This window comes from Cupressus sempervirens, chromosome 10 (assembly GCF_028749045.1).
Source record: "Cupressus sempervirens isolate cs-2001-9-10 chromosome 10, ASM2874904v1, whole genome shotgun sequence".
NCBI classification, from domain to species: domain Eukaryota; kingdom Viridiplantae; phylum Streptophyta; class Pinopsida; order Cupressales; family Cupressaceae; genus Cupressus; species Cupressus sempervirens.
The window spans coordinates 265225573-265248768 of NC_143127.1; positions in this window are offsets into that span (position 1 = coordinate 265225573).

Consider the following 23196-nt stretch of genomic DNA (forward strand, 5'->3'; position numbering starts at 1 on the left):
TTCATTTTAATTGCATTACTAATATCATTCATAAGTAAATGGATCTTTGAACCCATGTTGTTTTTCTTTTTCTTCTAGAATCATTCTTGTATAGGATTTCCTTCTTCCTACAATCTATGCTAGAGTAATGAGTACTGGGTGTGTAGATATACTTCTATTTTGTATACCTCTTATGAATTTTATCATAATCTAAGCCTTTCCTAAATCCTTTTCATGTAACTAATTATTAGGAAATATAGTGCATTTAGTAAAGTTGTAGGCTAAAAAAGATACTTCTTGAAGAAACACCAATTAATGCAAAAATAACAAAAATTGTTTTGTTGTGCTACAAGAAGAGGAATAAGGGTGAATGCAATACTAGTTGAATGATTAAGAGGAGATGTCTTTGTGTGAGTGATGGCTATTCACATCTTAGTAGATCTTGTTTTGAAAGTATGGCTGATAGCCATTATCTCATATTAATTTTGTTATAACAACTTCTTAGCTAAAAATTCATGGCTTATAGCCAAAACATATTATAAACTATTTAACTTTGAGGTCATCGACCATAAAAAAATGATTATAATTAGCATAGAGATTGAACTATATATACCAATATGTGCATAAAACAATGGATATAATATAATTAAGTGTTGGGTGAAATTTATATTTTCTTTTTGAATGTATCAATTCTACAAACTTAGTTTCATATAGTATTCGAGCATTAATCTTTTACTCACCAAGTAGATTAGAGGAAGGGCCCCGTCGTGGAAACTCTGGTGAGATTATTTCAATATGTGTTGTGAGTATCATTTGTGTTTATTCAATTCTTTATTCATTTGTGTATTAATTATAGAAGTAAAAATCAATTACCAATGAGATAGTCAAATATCTTTATGAATTTTTGTAGCAAAAGAAAATAGAACTCATATATGCTATACATTTAGATAGGTTTTGATTATTTTATTTTATTCATAGAATTGATTATTTCTTAAATTATTGAGTTGTTGTCAATCTATCTTGCTAGGAATTCAACCATCCTTACTTTCGACTAGTGCTTTTACTTCAACCAACCTTTCATCATATACTTCCCCAAACTATCATTAACCACATTGAACTTCTTGTCACCTTCTATTGTTATGTTTTTACATCATGCATTATAAATTCTCATCACCTTTTGTTATTGCATATAATCTTCCTATCTCACATGATCACTTTATCTATTGATATCAGAGATTTCCTACCACAACTAAAACTTCCTATCATAGACTTGGGTTGTTCTAGTCTTTGTTAATAATGGATAATTCAGAGTGTTGTTTGGAATGTGATCTTTAGTTTTGAATCCATAATTAATTAAGTGTGATTATGTTGTGATAAGTTGTAGAGTTTGATTTTTAGTGCAGATGTTTAATTTATTAAGTGTGGGTATATATACATATATATCTTGTGGCTTTCAGTAACAATATGGAAGTCTAGTGATTAGCATAAGTGGATCCAAATAGATTTACTTTTGCAAGTGCACATTTCTTTCTACAAGAGAGTGTGGTTATTTTGAGCGTGGATTTCAAGGCTTCCAATTTGATTCCTTAGAAGTGTGACTAGATTTCTTGCATAACCACAGGGCTTATTATCTTCATCCCTTGAGAAAATAACCACTATATCCCTCATCAACTTATGAGTCATGGATTGATACTTTAAGGGTATTCTAGTCCAAATTATGTCTCAAAATATCTCATTAAAATAGACCCCAACTTTACCCTATAGTTTTGGCACCATTGTTAGGGAGATATATTAAAGGCATGAGGTCATAGTAAGTCAAGTTAGGAATAGTGTGTCTTTGGAAATGTCTGATCAAGTGTCAACCTTGCTGTAGTGTCCCCGTTCTGACATGTAATATAAATAATAAATAAACCATTATATATAAAGTGTTATTAATAAAAATATTAAAGTAATAATATTTTATGTGTAAAATTATATATAATATCCTTGCATTATAATAATGTGGATTATGAAATTAATTAAATAATAATCTAATATAATAATAATATGGTTAAGATATGATACTATTAATATAAAGTATTATAATATTGTAATATAATCTATAGTTGATATTTTATTAGAATAATATATATTATAATACAATTATTATTAATATAATATATCAAGCTTATTAATATAAGTATATAATTAATATAATTATATTATTATTACTAATATTAATGAAAAGACATGACTCCTAGGAATGAAAACTATATACATAGAGAAATTTTAACATTGAGGGATATATCATAAGTAAGGAAAAATATAAAGGGAAAAAAGAGGAATGATCCACAATCTGAGAACAAAAAGGAGAAAATATATTTATAGTAAGGATATAAACCCTAATGTCCCAAAAGGGGACATTACAAGTGGTATCAGAGCTTTGAACTTGCCATCATGTTGGGAATAATCAAAAGTTTATGACAACATATTAGTAGACATATAGATGAATAAGTATATACAGTTCTGAATTTTTTAAATAAAAAAATTGGAAAATTTTTGGAGAATATGGGCAAGGTATTACTCTGCAAGTTCATTTGAACATTGAAAAATAGCATGGAAAGTATGGTTATCGTGAATGATATTCTCATCTAGTAAATACAAAAATATTATTGACCCTTTCATAGTGGTCTAAGGGTTATTTGCGGACTCGTCTCTTTGAATTTTAGACTAGGCATTGGTAAAATATCCTAAGGAAAGAAATGATATAAAGTTTTCGAGGAAGAATATTTATTGCAGAGCTAATATTTTATCTTACGAGAATTATATTCGGACAGAGTTGGAGAATTTGTTTGCACAGGCCCATAATTTGGGATTTATTTGTTGCATTTCCCACAAAACAAATAATCGTGATCGTCAAGAAGTTTCAGAAAGAAATTTAAATTATGTTCTCTGTAGTCGCCAAGAATGGGAATGCATCAAATTCACTTTACTATGACAAGCATACTGTGAAGTTTAAAGATTTGAACAGAAGTATATCTTTGTGACGAAGCAGATCTAGACCAAAGTTATTTAAGAGAGACAAGTGTTATTAACTTTGTTGTGAATAATATCACCACACTCTATCGGTGCACATAAGACTCCATTTGTGTAGTATCATCTGGGAAAATGAAGGCAAAAATAATTCGACTCTTAGTGCTAAAAGGATATTACTTGTTGTAGACGTGTTTGAGAAAACATTCAAAATTTTGAACACTAGGACCCGGTAGGCATGGTGATGAGATTTTTAGGTTATTTAGAACTTGAAAGCAATAGTAGCGACATTGAAGATCAAGATGAGAGTGAATCTATATTCGAAGGTTGAGCCCAAGAAATCTAGACAAGTCTAACAGAAACAATTGAGACAAAAATTGGAAAGATTTTATTCTTCAATATCATCTACACAACTCTGGAAGTGCATTACCAAAGTGATTGGAAAATAGTGAATACATTTATAGATAACACCTTCCATTTTGCGAAGTTTCAACCATTTGAATTAGCAATTCATCAACTGATCTGGCACTATATAAATGAGCTCCACGATACTGAGCAGGATTTAAGGGTGATTTCCCCCGAGCACAGGCGATATCTGGTTCTAAGCGATAAGTCCAAGACCATGTTGGGATAAGTCAGTTGAACATAGAAGTGCTCAAGGAATTGAGGAATTGGCAATAGGAAGTCTTGTCAGTATCCTAGTCGCATACATCATATAATTACAATGATGTGAAGGAGAATCTAATGACACTCCCAATAATGAGGACGATTACCAACTGAAATATATATGGATTTGTCTTAGTGTAAGAAAAGTTATCAACGAGATCAGCAGATTTTTGAACTAATTTTGGTGAGTTACATTGTCTCGAGTATTGCATCATTTTAGTCTCTTCGAAGGCTCTAATAGATGTTGAAAAGGAAAAAAAAAAATTCTGAAATATATCTATGGAAAATATTAGAAAACTGCTCTCAGAGTGAACAGCTTGGGGTAATGAGATCTGTCTATTCAAATTAAAATATTGGAAACAACGTTGGGGTCTGAAAGTTCAAACATATGTTTATGAAGGTCTACAATTCATTCGAGTATGAAAAGGATTGTTTTGAACTTCGAATAAAAATAGATGTCAATAACACATGCCCAACTTAAGCTTTAGTAAGGATGAAAACTAACTAATAAAAACCCTAATGGCCAAATAAATGATGGCATAGAGAGTGACTGAGGATCTACCTGAATATAGTGGAAGAATCCTTTTTCTCAAAACCATCCTAGAACTGAATGGTGCCACTAACGTGAGCAATTGCTAAACTGTGAGGGAGATATAAGTAAATAAAACAAGAAAGGATATAAAAAAAATGGACAATGTATAATATAAAAAGGCAATGAAATAAATATACAATATAATGTATGCACTTAGGAATAGTGCTCTTCTACCAAGTTTGGCCCCGATTCTCAACCACAATCAGGTCAACAATCATCCAATAAATAAGAAGTTGAAATATTTCACATTGGCTTGTCATGTGGATCCCACCCAAAGGAAACCGTTTGTACCAAACATAAAAAGTGTAGGAGAAAATAGGAAACAAAAGTTATATTATTTCCACGTGTGCATGAAAGATCTATGCACAAGCATAGATAGTCTCTGGTGCCAACGCATTGATAGGCTCTACGCTAAAATTCAGATGATCTCTACACCAAAGGGTGCAGTTGGGTACCCCCATTCCCCCGTGCAAAGGACTGATGTAAGGTACAGAACACTAGCTAAAAACATTTAGGTATGAAAAGATAAAGGTAAGATATTTTATTGAGTACAAAAGTTGCTTTATATGTTGGATATATTTGTTATGTAATATTTTTTCCATCATATTATATATTTATGTGTATGAACATATTTATATATATAATTATAAAAAATATTTCAGTTTGAATATTACTAATATTAGAAATATGATTTTAATTGAAACAATGATAACTAATGATTTGATATTAAAGAGTAACTAATATGTTAGTCGATATCAATATAGTTTTATGGAATAAATGATTAATTATATCTTATAAGCATTTCCACTATTTAGTTAAAATATGAAATTGTAAGTTTTCTTAATTAATGTAATCATAAAGGTGTAGAATTCATTATTTGAGAAATGATTTAGGGATTTCAAGTAGCTTTCCTATGGAGTCTACAATCAAAAAAGGTCTATAAGATGCCTTATTGTAGTACTAGTTAAGGGGAAGACTATATAGAAAGCCTACCATATTTAACTTTCCTATGGAGTCTGCAATTAAGGGAGGTCTATTAAGACACCTTATTTTAGTACTAGTTAAGGGAAAGGCCATATTCAACTTTCCTACAGAGTCTGCAATTAAGGGAGGTTTGTTAAGACACCTTATTGTAGTACTAGTTAAGGGAAAGGCCATATTTAACTTTCTTATGGAGTCTGCAATTAAGGGAGGTCTATTAAGACACCTTATTGTAGTACTAGTTAAGGGAAAGGCCATATTCAACTTTCCTATGGAGTCTGCAATTAAGAGAGGTTTGTTAAGACACCTTATTGTAGTACTAGTTAAGGGAAAGACTATAAGGGCATCTATCCTTCCTATGGAGTCTACAATCAGGGAAGAGCTGCTATGATACCCTATTGCAGTACTAGTTAAGGGGAAGATAGTAAGGGAATCCTACCACTTTCCTATGGAGTCTACAATCAGGGGAGAACACCCTATTGTAGTACTAGTTAAGGGGAAGATAGTAAGGGCACCCTACCAACTTTCCTATGGAGTCTGCAATCAAGTGAGAGTTGTTAGGACACCCTATTGTAGTGCTAGTTAAGGGAAAGATATTAATGGCTCCTTTTCACAAGAACCTTTCTAGCAAAACAAGCAATCCACTAAGTAGACCACCTTGTGTGGATACCTAACACTTGCCACCGGGGCCAAGGGGGCCAAAGTCCGCTCTTGGGCTTAGTATGGAATTGGCTTGGATTAACTTATTATTATTCAAATTTCTTTGAATTTTATATCTATATGCATGTACTGATGCTTATTTTGTGGTTGCAGGGTTCATAAGCCTAATAAAGAAGTATAGTCATTGTGCATTGTTAATTTTAGGATCTAATCAAGGTTATGTATGATGTGTCTACATCATGTGTACTTCATGTTTTCATGATCTGTCTACATCGTATATGCTTCATGTTTTCATTCAATGTATATTTCATAAATTTTTTGGTCGTTTGAATGCAAGTATGTTTTGTGTTTGTGACAAACTTGTGTATGAAAGATTTTCTTGAGGGCAAGCAAATTCGAGAGGGGAGGACTGTAATGTCCCCATTCTGACATGTAATATAAATAATAAATAAACCATTATATATAAAGTGTTATTAATAAAAATATTAAAGTAATAATATTTTATGTGTAAAATTATCTATAATATCCTCGCATTATAATAATATGGAATTATGAAATTAATTAAATAATAATCTAATATAATAATAGTATGATTAAGATATGATACTATTAATATAAAGTATTATAATATAGTAATATAATTTATAGTTGATATTTTATTAGAATAATATATATATAAAAAATTATTATTAATATAATATATCAAGCTTATTAATATAATTATATTATTATTACTAATATAATTAATGAAAAGACATGATTCCTAGGAATGAAAACTATATACATAGAGAAATTTTAACATTGAGGGATATATCATAAGGAAAAATATAAAGGGAAAAAAGAGGAATGATCTGCAATCTGAGAGCAAAAAGGAGAAAATATATTTATAGTAAGGATATAAACCCTAATTTTGGGACATTACACTTTCCTAGTCTAGTACTTTAGATTTGTACTATAGTAAATCATTTAAGTGCATGAATAGACCTAGAGATAGTCAAGAAAGGTTTGTTAAGGAGTAAGGAGTTAGTTCAAATACTTAGAAAACATAAAATGAAAAAGGTTCATTGCACACATAAACAAAACCCAAGATAAACAAGGGAAATCCAAGCCCCACTCAGCCAGATCTGACTACCATATCCTCTAAGAAATCCTAGTAATTTAAAGGATCTTTTAAAACTATGTATAGGAAAACTCCAAAACCACCAAAGAAGCCTTTTAAAACTTACTACACACCTTAGATAACAAAATTCTTAGAGAAAATCATGGCTCATAACACATGAAATGTAGAAGGAGGTAATAATGGTGAAAATAATAGTAATGCAATAGTCTAACACAATACGACCTTTGAGTTTCCTATGTAACCTCCCAAAGATAATGCCCCTATGAAGAATATACCTCACTCAACACTTCCCATATTTAAATGGTCAACTACTGAAGATCTTGATATGTTACTATTTGAGTTTTATGTCCTTTGTAATAGCTATGATTATCAAAGTGATCGACAAAAATTGAAGTTATTCCTAGCTACATTAAAAGATGCTACATTGTAATGGTTTATGAACCTTAGGGACATTAGAGCATGGGATTAAATGAATGAATCTTTTCTAGAAAAATATCAAGTATATTGTAAAACCAAGGAAGTATAGGATGCAATCTTCCACATGCCTCAACAAGAAGAAGAGTCTATAGATGATTTCTTGGAATGATTCACCTTTGGCCTACGAAGTTTGAGACACTCAAATTTAACCACTGATACTATAAAAATATTCTTCCTTAGGGGAATTTGAGATGAGACCTTAGATGCCTTGAACTTAATTGGAAAATGAGACATTTCTAGTTTACCTTTTGAAGACATTTGTGATCTCTATAGGAACTATTCTAGATCCTAGTAGTCAATGAGAGGACATCCAAGTAAGTATACCTCTTTAGATAATGCATCAGGTATAACAAAAAGATAAATATGTAATTTAGTATATGATCTTAAAACCAATCTTTTAAATCATAAGGGTAAAAAAATTGATACACTTTATTCATGTAGGAAACAAGAAGAGGTAGAGTGTGATTTGGCATTATTTTGTTCATAATGTGGAAAGGAACATGGTAGTGAGGAATGTCCCTATAATAGGACCAATATCTCATCCCTTGAGGAAGCTAGCAAAAAATCTAGCTTGAAACCTTTTCCTATAGGGACCCCCAATACTAAGTATTCTAAAGAACTTGTGTACTTTATGGCACCAAGACATCCTTTTTTCCTAACCTTCACATCCCAATATGAAAAATTACCACTCCATGGAAAAATAATAATAAATTTCCCTTTTCAACCAATCAAGGAGATATGGGGGTTAGAGACAATTCTTACAACCATCACAATGGCGGTCATTCTCTTAATATTCATGGTGGATGCCACAACCCTCAGTTGCACAAAAACCATGGCAGCAGACATGGAGGCCACAATCACCACAATCATTTTATCCACCTCAAAAATAATATTCATTTCCACAATAACAATCACCTCCAATAATAACCCTTTATTATCTACTAAAACAACTACTACCATCAATTCTTCCACATCCCAATCAACCATCTAGTTCTTCTCAACCACCTAAATCGAAACCTATGTCGATGCAAATGGAAACAATTCCTATATTAAGGTAAACCAACCTATACACTATAATGAGTTGGTTAGTTATCCAACATATCTAGTGAATTCCCTTGTAATTGATGGAGTTCAACTTTGGTCTAGTAAGGTCCTTCAAGGCCCAACTATTACAAAGATAGAGGAATAAATTGATGATATTGTTGAACCTACCAATCATAAACAAGAACCTAAAGAGCCACCTTTTCCTAAAAGAATAAAAGAACAACCAAAAAATCCTTCAAAGCCAATGTTTGCATTTGATTTTATGGAAGAATTAAAAAATGTTAATATTCACATTCCTTTGTTGTAGGCAATTCAGGATATTCCAGTCTACGTGAAAGCTATCAAGGAACTATGCGAGAAGAAGAAAAAGAAAGAAGATCTCAAAACTATCCAAGTTATAGGATAACTCATAGATTTGATGCTAGGGAAGATTTCTATTCAAAAATATGTAGATCTGAGGAGTTCAATTAAGATACATATTGGTGATTTGATTATTCCTAATACACTTGTCAATCTTGGGGCAACAATAAATGTAATGACTAATGAAACCAAGGAGAGATTAGATTTATAAGATCTTAGACATACTCCCATAGTCTTGCCAATGGGTGATCATTATTTGGTAAAAATAGAAGGTATGAATTAATATGTTATCATTTCTATTGAATCTTGGGAGTATCCAATAAATTTTATGATACTACAACCTAAAACTAAGTTTGGGGATACCCCCTCATTTTAAGAGGACCTTGGTTAGTTGTTGCTAATACTTTTATTTATTGCAGGTCTAGAGACATGGTAATCTCAAATGGAGAATACAAAAAAGAGCTAATATTGTACCTCTAGCACAACCTCTAGCAGGAATAGAAGAACCCTACTGGGTTGATATTGATTTGGAAGATTTTTTTCCTATTTTGACCATCCAACATAGTAGGGAATTAGAAGATACTTTTGAGGATATTGTCATTTAAAAATTTTCTATGAGGTTGATGATGTTTTTGAGTCAATGATTTTTCCTAATAATTCCATTAACACTTTCCCATTTGGGGACTTTCTATTGGTAGGTGATTCATCATTAATTCAACATTTTATTACTCTACATTAGCTGTTACCACACACTTGTCAGTATAGTCCATTCTTTATGTCCAGCCCCAAAATGTCACTTCATGCTATAGAAACTCCTACACAGTCTTGTCCTACAGAAGTTCTCCATGGGAAGACACTCAACCTTAACCCAAATCTAAGTGAATCCCAAACTAAGGAGTTTCTTGAAATATTATGCAAATACAAACAATCCTTCGCATGGGATTATCAAGACATGTGTGGTATACATCCTTCCACCTATACTCATGATATCTATATCGATGGAGGAAGTAGACAAGTAAGACAACTACAAAGGAGATTAAATCTAGTCCTCTGATAAATTATAAAAGAAGAACTACAGAAAATCCTCAATGTTGGATTCATTTATCCAATATCTGATAGTCAATGGGTGTCTCATCTTGTAGTTGTACCTAAGAAGAATGATAAATGGAAAATATGTGTTGATTATAGAGCCCTTAATAAAGCCACAAAAAAGGATCATTTTCCACTACCTTTTATAGATAAAGTTTTGGACACTTTACTTGGTAAAGAGTTCTTTTCTTTTCTACACAGCTTTAGTGGATATAAAAAGTTTGGAATTGCACTAGAAGATCAAGACAAAACCACTTTCATGTCTCCTTGGGGTACATTCACTTATGATGTTTGAGAATGCCCCAACAACCTTTCAAAGAGTGGTATTGAGTATTTTTGTTGATCTGATTCATGATTATGTAGAAGTATATATGGATTATTTTACTATGTATGGTCACACATATGAGGAAGCTAAGATAAATCATAAAAAGGTACTTAAAAGATTCATTCACACTAACCTTTCTCTAACTCACAAAAAAATTTCATTTGTTAATGACTGAAGGTATTATTTTGGGTCACCATATCTCTTCTCTAGGAATTAAAGTGGACTCTAAAAGATTTAAATCATTCAAAATATTTCTATAGCTACTTGTCTAAAATATGTAAGTACGTAGTTTCTTAGGGCATGTTTCTTATTACCAATAATTTATTGAGAAATTTAGTAAGCTAGCCTCATCACTCTTTGATTTGTTAGGTAAAGATGTGGGATTTTCATGGGAACCCAAATGCTACCAAGCTTTTGAAGAAATTAAAGGTAATATCATCTATACTCCTATATTGCAAGGATCAAATTGGAATTTTCCTTTTCATGTTCATAAGTTCTTTGGGGCTTGAAAAAAAATTTGGGCCCTATTTTATAGGGATTTTGGGCCGACATGTAATTATTAATTATAACCCTAAAGTGGTAAAAATACTTGTATAAAAGAGCTTAGGGTTAGGGATTGTTTCATAGTTGTGATGCAAAATTGGTTCTTGCGATGGTATTGAGTTGTAAGGGATTACAGGTTGTAATTAGGTTATAATCACTAGATTGTAATAATATCAGACTTGCTATTTGGTGGACATAGCCTAGAGATTGGGTGAACTACATTAAATCTTGGTGTCTCGTGTTCTTTTCTGTTTGATCTATTATTTTTTGTTATTGGTTATATTTGCATGTAATTGTTATTTCTATCTGTGGTTTAATCCTAACAAGTGGTATCAAAGCCTAGTTGTTTCTCAGCTATCCTCTATAGGAAAGTCTCATGGTTGAGTGGGAGTAATGGTAGACAAGGGTAAGCTGAGGGTTGACAATTTTAATGGGCAAAACTTCTAGTTATGGAAGATGCAAATGGAAGACTATCTTTATCAGAAGGATTTATGGAAGCTGTTGGAAGGCAAAGCCAAGAATCAGGGATCTATGTCAAATGATGAATGGGATCTTTTAGGCAAAAAGGTACTTGGAAGAATTTGATTATGCTTGGCACCATCAGTGTCATTTAATATTACAAAAGTGAAGATGACATAAGAATTGATGCAAACCCTAGCAAAACTATATGAAAAGGCCTTCGCTTCAAACAAGGTATTTCTCATGAATCATTTATTTAATATGAAAATGGCAGAAGGTGGATCTGTTGCAAATCATTTAAATGAGTTTAATACTATTATTAGTCAGTTATCTTCTGTGGGTATCAATTTTGAAGAAGAAATTAGGGCTCTTATGATTTTGTGTTCTTTGTTAGAAAGTTGGAATGGCTTGGTAATGGTTGTGAGTAATTCTATTCTTGGATCTAGTACCCTAAAATATGATGATGTGATTGGTGTTGTTTTGAGTGAGGAAACTCATAGGAAAACCATAAGTGGATCTACATTAGGAAGTGCTTTGAATGCAAAAATCAGGGGCAAAATGACTGAGAGAGGAAGTAATTCTAGAAATCGTGAAAAATCAAGAGGAAAGCCAAAGAGGAGGAGGTCTCAATCGGGAGGACCAAATGATTGTTGGTACTGTAGGAAACCAGGTCACAAAAAGAAAGATTGTTGAAATCAAAAGAAAAATGAAGGAGATAAACAAGGAGGCAAATGTGGTATGTGACAAATCTGAAGAAGATGCTTTGCTTCTGTATATAGAAAGTGCTGATGATTCATGGGTTTTAGATTATGGTGCATCATTTCATGCTACACCTCATAGAGGTTATTTCATTGATTATGTCTTAGGGGATTTTGGACTTGTTTATTTGGAGGATAATGAACCCAATTAGATTGTTGGAAAGGGAAAAATTAAGCTTAAGTTGCAGAATGGAAATCATTGGCTACTACATGAGGTAAGACATATTCCAAGGTTGAGTAGGAATTTAATTTCAGCAAGGCAACTCTATGATGAGGGTTGTGTAGTTACTTTTAATGAAAAAAATTAGAAGGTTTCAAAAGGTTCCCTTGTAGTAGCAAAAGGTGTGAAAGTAGGCACCTTACATCTTTGTACAGGTCATATCGTTCCTTCTACTTTAATTGTTTCAGAGAAAAATGAATGTTGTTGTAAATTCTGATACAACACTGTGGCACAACAGACTTGGACACATGACTGAGAAAGGTATGAAAGTACTTCATTTAAAGAAATTTTTACCAGATCTAAAATGTGTTAATATGAATTTCTATGAAAGTTGTGTGTATGGAAAACAAAAGAGAGTGAGTTTTGTGAAGATTGGGAAGGAAAACAAAAAGGAAAAATTAGAGCTTGTGCATATTGATGTATGGGGACGAGCTCAGGTATCTTCCCTTGGTGGATCTCATTATTATGTTACATTCATTGATGATGCAACTAGAAAAGTATGGGTTTATTTCCTTAGATAGAAATCTGATGTATTTCAAACTTTTAAGAAATGGAAATGCTTAGTTGAAAATGAGACTGGTAAGAAATTAAAATGTCTCAAATCTGATAATGGTGGTGAGTATTACAATCATAAATTTGGAGATTATTGCTCCACAAATGGTATTCATAGACAAAAAACTATTCCAAGGACTCCACAGGAAAATGGAGTGGCTGAATGCATGAATAAGACTATAATGGAGCACACAAGGAGCATGATGTTGCATGCTAGGTTGCCCTTACACATGTGGGAAGATTTTGTCAATAATACTATATATTTGATTAATAGAGGTCCCTCTACTCCTTTGGATTGTGGTATTCTAGAGGAAGCATGGACTGGTAAGAAGGTGAGTTATCCTTTTCTCAAGACTTTCGATTGTGAAGCTTTTGCTCATATAGATTCTGAAAATAAAACCAAGCTAGAGTCAAAGAAATGTGTATTTTTTGGATATGGCATTAATGAATTTGGTTATAGGCTTTGGGATTTTGAAAATCATAAAATTGTAAGAAACGGGGATGTCATATTCAATGAGAAAGTGATGTACAAAGATCTATTGCAGAAACATGAGAAGAAAGAAGATGATTATGTAGTGTTGGATGATAATCCAAAAGCTAATGTTCTAGCCATTCCTCATGATGTGCAACAACTAAAAAAACAAATACCACACACACCGGCAAATGTTAGACAGTCAACAAGGCAAATTAGACCTCCAAAAATATTCTTTCCCTCTTTGTATTCAATTTTACTTACTGATGCTGGTGAACCTGAATGTTATGATGAAGTTGTGCAAGTGGATACTAAGATTCAGTGGGAGCCTACAATGAAAGACAAAATGGACTCTTTGCTAAAGAATAAGACTTGGGATTTATGGAAATTACTTGCAAGTAAAAAGGCTTTATAGAATAAGTGGGTTTACAAGTTGAAAGAAGAGGAAGGAGGAAAGAAAAGATTTAAAGCCAGGTTAGTTGTAAAAGGATTTGCACAGAAAAATGGCATTGATTTTTATAAGATATTTTCTCCTATTGTTAAAATAACTTCTATCTATACTATTTTAAGGCTTATGGCTACTAAAGATTTGCATTTAGAGAAGCTTGATGTTAAAAGAACCTTTCTTCATGGTGATTTGGATGAAGAGATATATATGGCTCAGCCATGGGGATTTGAGGTCAAAGGTAAGGAGAACTTAGTGTACAAATTGAAGAAAATTTTATATGGCTTGAAACAAGCACCTTGGCAATGGTATCTGAAATTTGATAGTTTTATGCATGAGCATGGATATCACAAGTGTCATTCAGATCATTATGTTTATTTTAAGAGGTTGGATGATGATAGATACATTATTTTATGTTTATATGTTGATGATATGCTTGTATTTGGGTCTGACATGGATCATATTAAGGGGTTGAAATGCTAGTTAGCACATGAATTTGCTATGAAAGATTTGGAGGCAGCAAAACAAATCCTTGGTATGAATATTTTTAGAGATAGGAAGAATAGAACATTGATGCTATCTCAAGCTGATTATATTGAGAAGGTGTTGCAACGTTTCTCTATGGAGAATGCTAAAGTTGTCAGCACACATTTACCTGGTCATTTGAAGTTGACTAAGGAGATGTGTCCCAAGACACAAGAAGAGGAGGATAAGATGTCCAAGGTACCCTATGCTTCAACTGTAGGAAGCTTGATGTATGAAATGGTATGCACTAGGCTAGATATTGCACATGCAATGGGAGTTGTTAGCCGGTATATGAGTCATCTAGGAATTGAGCATTGGAATGCAGCCAAATGGATTCTTAGTTATTTGAGAGGAACATCTAATAAGTGTTTACACTTTCAAGGCTCTACTACTAATTTACAGGGCTATGTTGACTCAGATTTGGTAGGCGTTATTGATACCAAGCAAAGTACTATAGGTTATGTCTTTACTGTTGGTGGGGCAACCGTGAGATAGGTTTCTAGGTTACAAAAGGTTAATGCTTTATCCACTACAAAGGCAAAGTATGTAGTTGCTACAGAGGCATCCAAGGAGATGATATGGCTTCAGTTCTTCTTAGAATAATTGGGACATCCTCAAAAGGATAATTATTTGTTGACAAATAGATAAAGTGTCATTCATCTTGCAAAGAATTCAGCTCTGCATTCAAAGACCAAACACATACAGTTGTGGTACCATTTCATTCGATCAGTTTTGGAGGATGGACAATTAAAGCTGGAGGAGATACATACAAATGAAAATCTAGCAGATATGTTGACAAAGGTAGTAACAAGGGAGAAGCTAAACTCCTCTTCAGCTTCGGTTGGTCTTCTAGACTAAACATGAATAAAAGAATAGCAGAGTCCAGGGTGGTTTGATCCAGTGGGAGCCTCATGGAGTAGCGACATAGCTATAGGATTAGTCTCTAAGTGGGAGATTGTTGCTCAATGTGGAGCCTGATCAGTCCCAAAGTGGGAGATTGTTAGTTTGTGGTGACTGATCAGGAAAGTACTGTACATACTTCATAAATTCTTTGGGGCTCGAAAAAAAAAATTTGGGCCCTATTTTATCGAGATTTTGGGCTGACATGTAATTATTAATTATAACTCTAAAGTGGTAAAAATACTTGTATAAAAGAGCTTAGGGTTAGGGATTGTTTCATAGTTGTGATGCGAAATTGGTTCTTACGGCGATATTGAGTTGTAAGGGATTACAAATTGTAATCAGGTTATAATCACTGGATTGTAATAACATCGAACTTGCTATTTGGTGAACATAGCCTAGGGATTGGGTGAACCATGTTAAATCTTGGTGTCTTGTGTTCTTTTCTGTGTGATCTATTATTTTCTATTATTGGTTCGATTTGCATGTAATTGTTATTTTTGTCTGTGGTTTAATCCTAACAATTCATTCTACCTCAACCCTCCTTGTGCATGCCTAACACATGGAACTCCCTAGTTCCTATCACTCATGGTTGTACCATCCACATATATCTTTTTGAAAGGCATGATGATTATACCTCCTATCATGTTTCTATTTGTTGTCACTTCCATTTCTTCTTTTCATACTGTTATTGCCACCATAGTTTACTTTGCATGACTACCACATTGAGTCTTTCACTTTTTACCACTCATCTTTTTTGTTTTTGTTTAATTTCTAGTTCTTGTAGAAATCTCTCTACACCCTAGCTTGGTGTCATTTTTGGTTGTCAACTTTCCTACAACCATTGTACTACCTGTTTCATACTTTGGTCATGTCATTATTTCTAGATCATTCAAATCTCTATGATATTTTGACATTCATTCTTTGGCTCCGCTTTGCACACTTTTTTGTGCTAGAACATTTTTTGATTCCTATACAAATGTAGGGAGTATTCTTTAACTCTTCATCTTCATTTTATGTACTTTCATCTCCTAATAATTATGTGGCATGACAGGGACAATTTAACCTTTCTATTGGGAGGGGGCAACTCCTTTCCATATCAACATTATTTCTACCATGTCATAATATTTCATGATTCTTTGGTATTATCTTGTTAGTGTTAACATACTACGATTGTACATTCCCCATTTATTGTCTTTTTCCTCAAAATTCTTCCCCATTTGTTTTACACCATCACTTTCCTTTTCTATTATTTCATACTTTCAAAAATCTATCTTTCATTTGAGTTTTTCCATTTGACAGGATGGGAGGCAGACATGTCTATTATGAACTAGAATCCATGGATAAATTGAATGTTGTTGAAGAAGCCCTTAATATTTTTTTCCCATTCTGGTTGGATGCACTTCTTTGAATGATTAAGTATGTTTAACAAAATAATTGCAACCAAGTTTATCGTGGGTTTTCAAGATGAAAATGTCACAATACACAAGTTGCAATTTCGAGTTAATTTATAGACAATTGTAGTTGTTTTAGGTCTACCTCAAATTGGTGACCATTATTTTCTCACAGGGTCATCCAAGGTAATAGATGTTAAGCCTCATGAGAAATAATTCCTGCAACATGGAGAATCAGTGGAAAAACTTCAAGGACAAGGAGTGCTTCTTAAGTCTCTACTAGAACCTTTGGACGAAGTTGCCAAATTATTGATCAAATATGTCACCTGTAAAGGGTGTTACAAGTATTGCTTTTCCCACCGTTTTTGCCTCATGCTCCATCTATGATATCTTATTCTTTTTAACCTTCCATATTACTTTTTATCTTTATTTGAAATTTTTATGTGGCTAGTTTCATTCATGACATGTCAATTCCTTTGCTCAGCATGTATTAATAAGATTACCTATTTTACATGCCCTTTTTTCTATTGAACCTTCTCTAGAGTAGGATGTTTTTATTGATAAGATTCTTTACTCTTTCATCATTAGGAAAATCATTGAAGCCAATTTCTCTAAGAAAAATCCTTCCAACCCCTTTCTTCTTCAAACCCAAAGAAGCCAAAACCCCTCCTAGTACAATCCCTCAAGAAAGAAAGTACTAAATGGAATCCTAAGAAAACCAAGGAAAAATGAGTCCTCATACCATGGTTACTAGGCAAAAGTAATGAACTCCTGATAAGTTACATGAACTTGTTTTCATAGTTGGTTCCATTTAAGATGTGGAGGTTTTATCTATCAAAGAGCCTCCACGAAAGAATGATCATATTTAAAGGGAATTGAGGTCTCACCAATAAAAAAAAAAAGAAATAATTAAAAAGGAAAGAAGATTCTACCTTTGTAGAAATAGAGAAATTATCACATGAATAAGAAATTGATGAAACCCATGAACAATAATTTGAAGAAAGGTCTGAACCAAAACCTAATGAGGAGCATGTACGAGAAGAAGAATATGAAGAGCATCTTCATAAAGAAGTATAAGAATAAGATCCTAAAGAAGAATTTGAAGTAGAATTAGATGGTGAAGCTAAAAAAGGAAATATTGATGGTTACGACGATAAAACAATGAATGTAGTGGAAGAATCACAAGAAGTTCTAGATAAAAACCCTCAGACTAAAAAATGTTGTAGAAAGAATTTTAGAAAATTAAAAAGAAGATTCAACTAAAGGACCTCAAATTGAGACACTAGTGACAACAAACACTATAAATAAAGGTATAGAAAGGGTTAGTGATTTTTTCCTTGGAGATGATACTCAACATGAAACTAAGATAACAAGTGACAATCCTACTCTAGATATTAGTTCAACATAGGAAAGCAATATCTTATAGGAAATATGACTTCCACATATTTGAGATGCAATAGAGGGTACTCCCAATCAATCCTTGGTTGAAAGTGAAGTTCTTGCTAACCATAAAACTACTATAGTGGTCTAGAAACATCAAGATACTTCAAGAACTTTTAAAGTTCCTGAAGCTAAATAATACACATCCCCTATTCCATATTCACAGTTATGGAAAACCATTAACCAACTTCACCAATCCAAGTAGCAACTAAAGGAACAATTACAAAAACTATTTGATCAAGGGAAATACACTTCTACCAAGGAAATAACCAGAGAGGTCATGTGAACCCTTAGGAATCTCCTTGCTTAGTTCTCAGAATCTTATTGCCCACTAAGTTTGCACGTGGACATGCAAAACACTTTAGTTGAGGGGAATTATGGGTGCACATATATACTTATTTTTTGTATAACTTTATGCATTTTATCATAGTCTAAACCTTTCCTAAATCCCTTACATATCACTAACTATTAGGAAATAGTTGTAATTCTTTAGAATAATTGAGAGTGGGGGGGGTTGCGGAATTAGTTATTCAAGGTCTAGATGTATAAATAAAACTTGCTCTTAGCTTAGTGAACTCATAAAACATTCATACTCATGCATGCATCCATACAATAATGCAATTACTAAAAACTTGTAGGTTACTGTCACATCAACTTGCAAAAATTTAGAGCATGAAAAATAACAAATTCATCAACACACTTGACACAATGATTTACATGGAAACCCAATTTAGCAAAAACTACCAGTAACATGATACTCTTTTTACTCTTCTAAAGTGATGCCCTGTGAAAGGCCAACCCTGTTAGAGGTTATAATACACACTGTTAAATGTGACCCAGTTAAAGGATTTCAATCACCCTATTAGGAGTGAGTCTTGTTAGAGGACTTTAGGTCATTCACCTAGAATGCCACCCAGTTAAAGGATTTACAAATGACTATTAGGTCAACTTTAATCCAAAAGATTTAACCTAGACTGATACAATTGTTAGAGAGTGACAATAGAGCTTTGATCTTATACAACTTACAACTTCTTTTGCATATTACAGATCAATGTTTAATCCTTAATTTTGCTTGGCCTTCATACATTGTAGTTCTAATAGCTTGTTCACCCTTCAAGCATTCATCTTCTTAAGCCTTCTTACTTAGCACGCCAATCCAGTCACCTTTTAAACCACTTCATGAAGTAGAGTCCTTGACTTCCTGTCTTCTTTAGATTCTCGCATCCAACTGTCTCTTACTTCATGACTAGCTATTCTTATAAATAGGAAATTAAGATACTTTTCCACTTATTTTCCATTGTCCATTTTAGGGTTCGGATAGATTAGATAGGATACAATATATCTACCCCATATTCCATCTTTTTTCTAGAAACTTCTCCTAGAATCCTCTTTGAATTTGCCAAAAAATGGTTTACCTTAAATTCTATACCACTAGTTCATCATCCTTATCTTCTACCTGGTTGAAAAATTCTAAGAAAATAAACTTATCAGCTCAGATTCAAAAAATCTTCTATCTTTTAAATAACGTAGTAGCTTAACATTATCAACCTTCTGATGCTCAGCACAAACTACATTCCTTGGCATCAACTGTGAAATCATTCAGCATCAATTAAAGTTTACTGATGTTTGGCATCAACTAAAATTTACTCGCTATCAACTATTTTTCTTAGCATCCACTAGAATTTTCTTTTACTCACCTCCAACTAACTTTCTTCTCAGTTTGCACTAACTTTGCTTGACACCTACTATCCACTCGATCAAGCTTTGTAGAAAAACTTTCTGTAGCTTTTTCATCTAAAATTTCTAAGTGTGACCAGCCTTTGTAACCTTAAGTAGATTATCAATACATCATATCATGACTATCTTAGTTGATCCTTGTACTTCATTACATAATCATAACTTAACCTTTTCTCTAGGTGTTATTGTTACCTCTTATTGATCAAATCCTGTTCATCAATCAACTAAGTAATAGTAATTGAATCTTATAAGAAATTATCTTACCAATAAATAGAAAGTTTGACATCAGTGACAAAACAATGATTGAAAGACATAGTCTTCTTCAACAATTTCCCTATTTCAATAATCTCTCTCAGCAATGATCTTTTCAATTAGATCTCAACAATCTCCTTCTTTGAAATTGATGGCAAACCAAACTAATCAACTAATTCAATCAAATGATGAACATTTTGTTCAATCAAATTGCTAGGTTAAAATAGTAAGACAATACCAAAAAAAAAATTGTATCAAAATTTCTCCCTTTATCAACAACTTCCATCTTCTAATTAGGTTACAAAACTCTTTCTTATGACTCCCTCTAAGTTATTTTTTGTATCTCCCTCTTACTAGGTAGATTAGGGTTTCTTCCTCTTTCTTACACTTTTCTTTATCTCCTTCATCTCTCTTATATTCTCCTTTGATCAGTTTTACTCTCTATCTCTTTGACAACAATCTCTTGATAGCTCTTTTTGATGATGATTAGATTAACTCCTTTCTCCCATTGATGATGATCAATTTTCAATCTTTCTCCCTCTTTGAAAACAATGCCAAAGTCATATCATCTTTTCATCTTAAACATGTAGATATAGGATTTTGTAGTTTCTTCAGTTTCTCCCTCTGTCACCTTGCTTGTGATTGTTTTGAAGTTTCCATACTTTAATTACTTCAAGCAGCTCCTAAAGTAAGATCATTTGCATCAATGTATAACATATGAATATCAACTTGTTTGATGTAGGGCAATCTTATTATTACTTAGGTATCCTTTGATAGGGGAATAACCCCTAATTTACCTCTTAGATACTCATGAGCATCCTTAGGTAATGGTTTTGTGAAGATATCAACAATTTTCTCCTTTGTGTTAACATATTCCATCTTCAACTCAATATCTTGAACTAACTCTCTCAAGTAATGATACTTGATTGCAATGTGTTTTTTCTTTGTGTGCATCACTGGATTCATTGATATATTGATAGCACTTGTATTATCGTAATAAAGTATCACTAGTTCTATGATCTCTTCCTTCATTCCTCCGAGTAGCCGCTTGATCCATACAATTTTTGTGCAATTTACAATAGTAGCAACATATTCAGTTTCAACAGTAGATTGTGAGGTGCAATTTTGTTTCTTGCTAGTCCATGTAACTAATCTTTTGCCTAAGAAAAATTCTCCTCCACTGGTTCTCTTTATGTCATCTATGTTTCCAGCCCAATCAGGAATAGTGTAGGCTCTCAATTCAAACCTTTCATTCTTCTTGTAGTATAGACCAACCTCTTATGTTACTTTCAAATATATCATTATTCTCTTCATAGCCATTAAATGATTCTCCCTAGGATTTGTAGAGAATCTTGCAACTATTCCTACAGATAATGCAATATTAGGTCTGCTATGTACTACATATTGCAACTTGCCAATCATAGACCTATGTAATGGTTGATTCACCTCAGCTGAATCATCATTCTTTGAAAATTTGTGTCCTATCACCATAGGTGTGCTTACTGGTTTAGAATCCTCCAATACAAAAAAATTCAATATTTCCTTGACATACTTTGATTGAGTCATGTATATAACATATTTCATTTGATATACTTGCAAACCCACAAAGAACTTGATCTCTCCAAGCATAGACATTTCAAATTCTAGCTTCATCTAATTTGCAAAATCTTTACATAGAGCATCTTGACCTCCAAAGATGATATCATCAAAAAAAAAATTAGATAACAAAATACTTTTGTCTTTTTATGTCTTTATGTATAGATTGTTGTTATCATTAGTCCTTTCAAATCCAATCTTCACAAGATACTTATGAAGTCTCTAGTACCATGTTCTTGGTGCTTGTTTCAAACCATATAGAGCCTTATGTAGTCTACATACCATATTCTTATTGTTAATATCAACAAATTATTCTGGTTGTTCTATGTAAACTTCTTCCTCTAATATGTCATTCCAAATTTAATATCCGTCTAATAAACTTTGAAACCTTTGTATTCAACATAAGCAAGTAGAGTTCTTACTCCTTCCAATCTGGAAACAGAGGCAAATGTCCATCCATAGTCAATTCCTTCTTCTTGTGCATATCCCTTGTAAACTAATCTTGCCTTGTTCCTTGTGACTTCACCATTTTCATCTAGCTTGATTCTATATACCCACTTGGTACAAATCGCATTTTTGTCTTCTAGTCTAGGAACTAGACTCCATTTTTTATTCTTCTCAATTTGTTCGATCTCTTCTTCCATGGATTTGTACTAGTCAACATCTTCTAATGCATCTTTTACTAATTTGGGCTTCTTCATGCTTAGAAAACATGATTCACTTGTCAATCTATTTCTTGTCATTGGTCTAGCATCTTTATCTCCAATTATTTGATTAGTAGGATGATGTCTTTTAACATATTTGGACAATCTTGGCTTAGGTCTTGTTTCTTCATTTTGTCTTTCAGCTTCAGAATCACTATGTACATCTCTGTTAGGTATCTCAACATCTCTTTCATGTACACAAACTTTAGAATCAGAATGTGCATCTACTTCATTCTGTAACTCGACATCTAAATGTAGCTTAGTTCCTAAGTGCAACTTGACATTCATAGGATGTGACTTGGCAATCACTGTAACTTCTTGTTGATTTGTAACATCTTCTTTAGCAGGAATTCTTTCATAAAAGTATAAAAATGATTTGTATTCTTATGGCCTTTTCATAGGTTCAGCCTTATGTACTTTTGTATATTCATCAAAGTTCATATTTGCACTTTCCACAATTTTTTTAGTATTAGTATTCAAACACTTATAAGCTTTACTTCTTGTGGAGTATCCAAGGAATATACCTTCTTCACTTTTTGCATCAAGTTTCCCATTCCTAACATATTTAACAATGTAACACTTGCTTCCAAATACCATAAAGTATTTTACATTGGGTGAGTATCCATACCATAGTTCAAAGGGTGTTAAATGAGTACCTTTCTTGACTTGCACATGGTTCAAGGTATAGACAACTATGCTTACATCTTCTCTCTAGTATTTCAGAGCAACATTCTTCTCCATCATGAGTGTCCTAGCATAGTCCATTATAGACATATTTCTTCTTTCAGCAATCCCATTTTGTGGAGGGGTTCTGGGAGCAGATGTCTATCTTTTGATTCCTATGTCATTGTAGAACATCTCAAACTCATTTGATGTGAATTCTCCTCTTCTGTC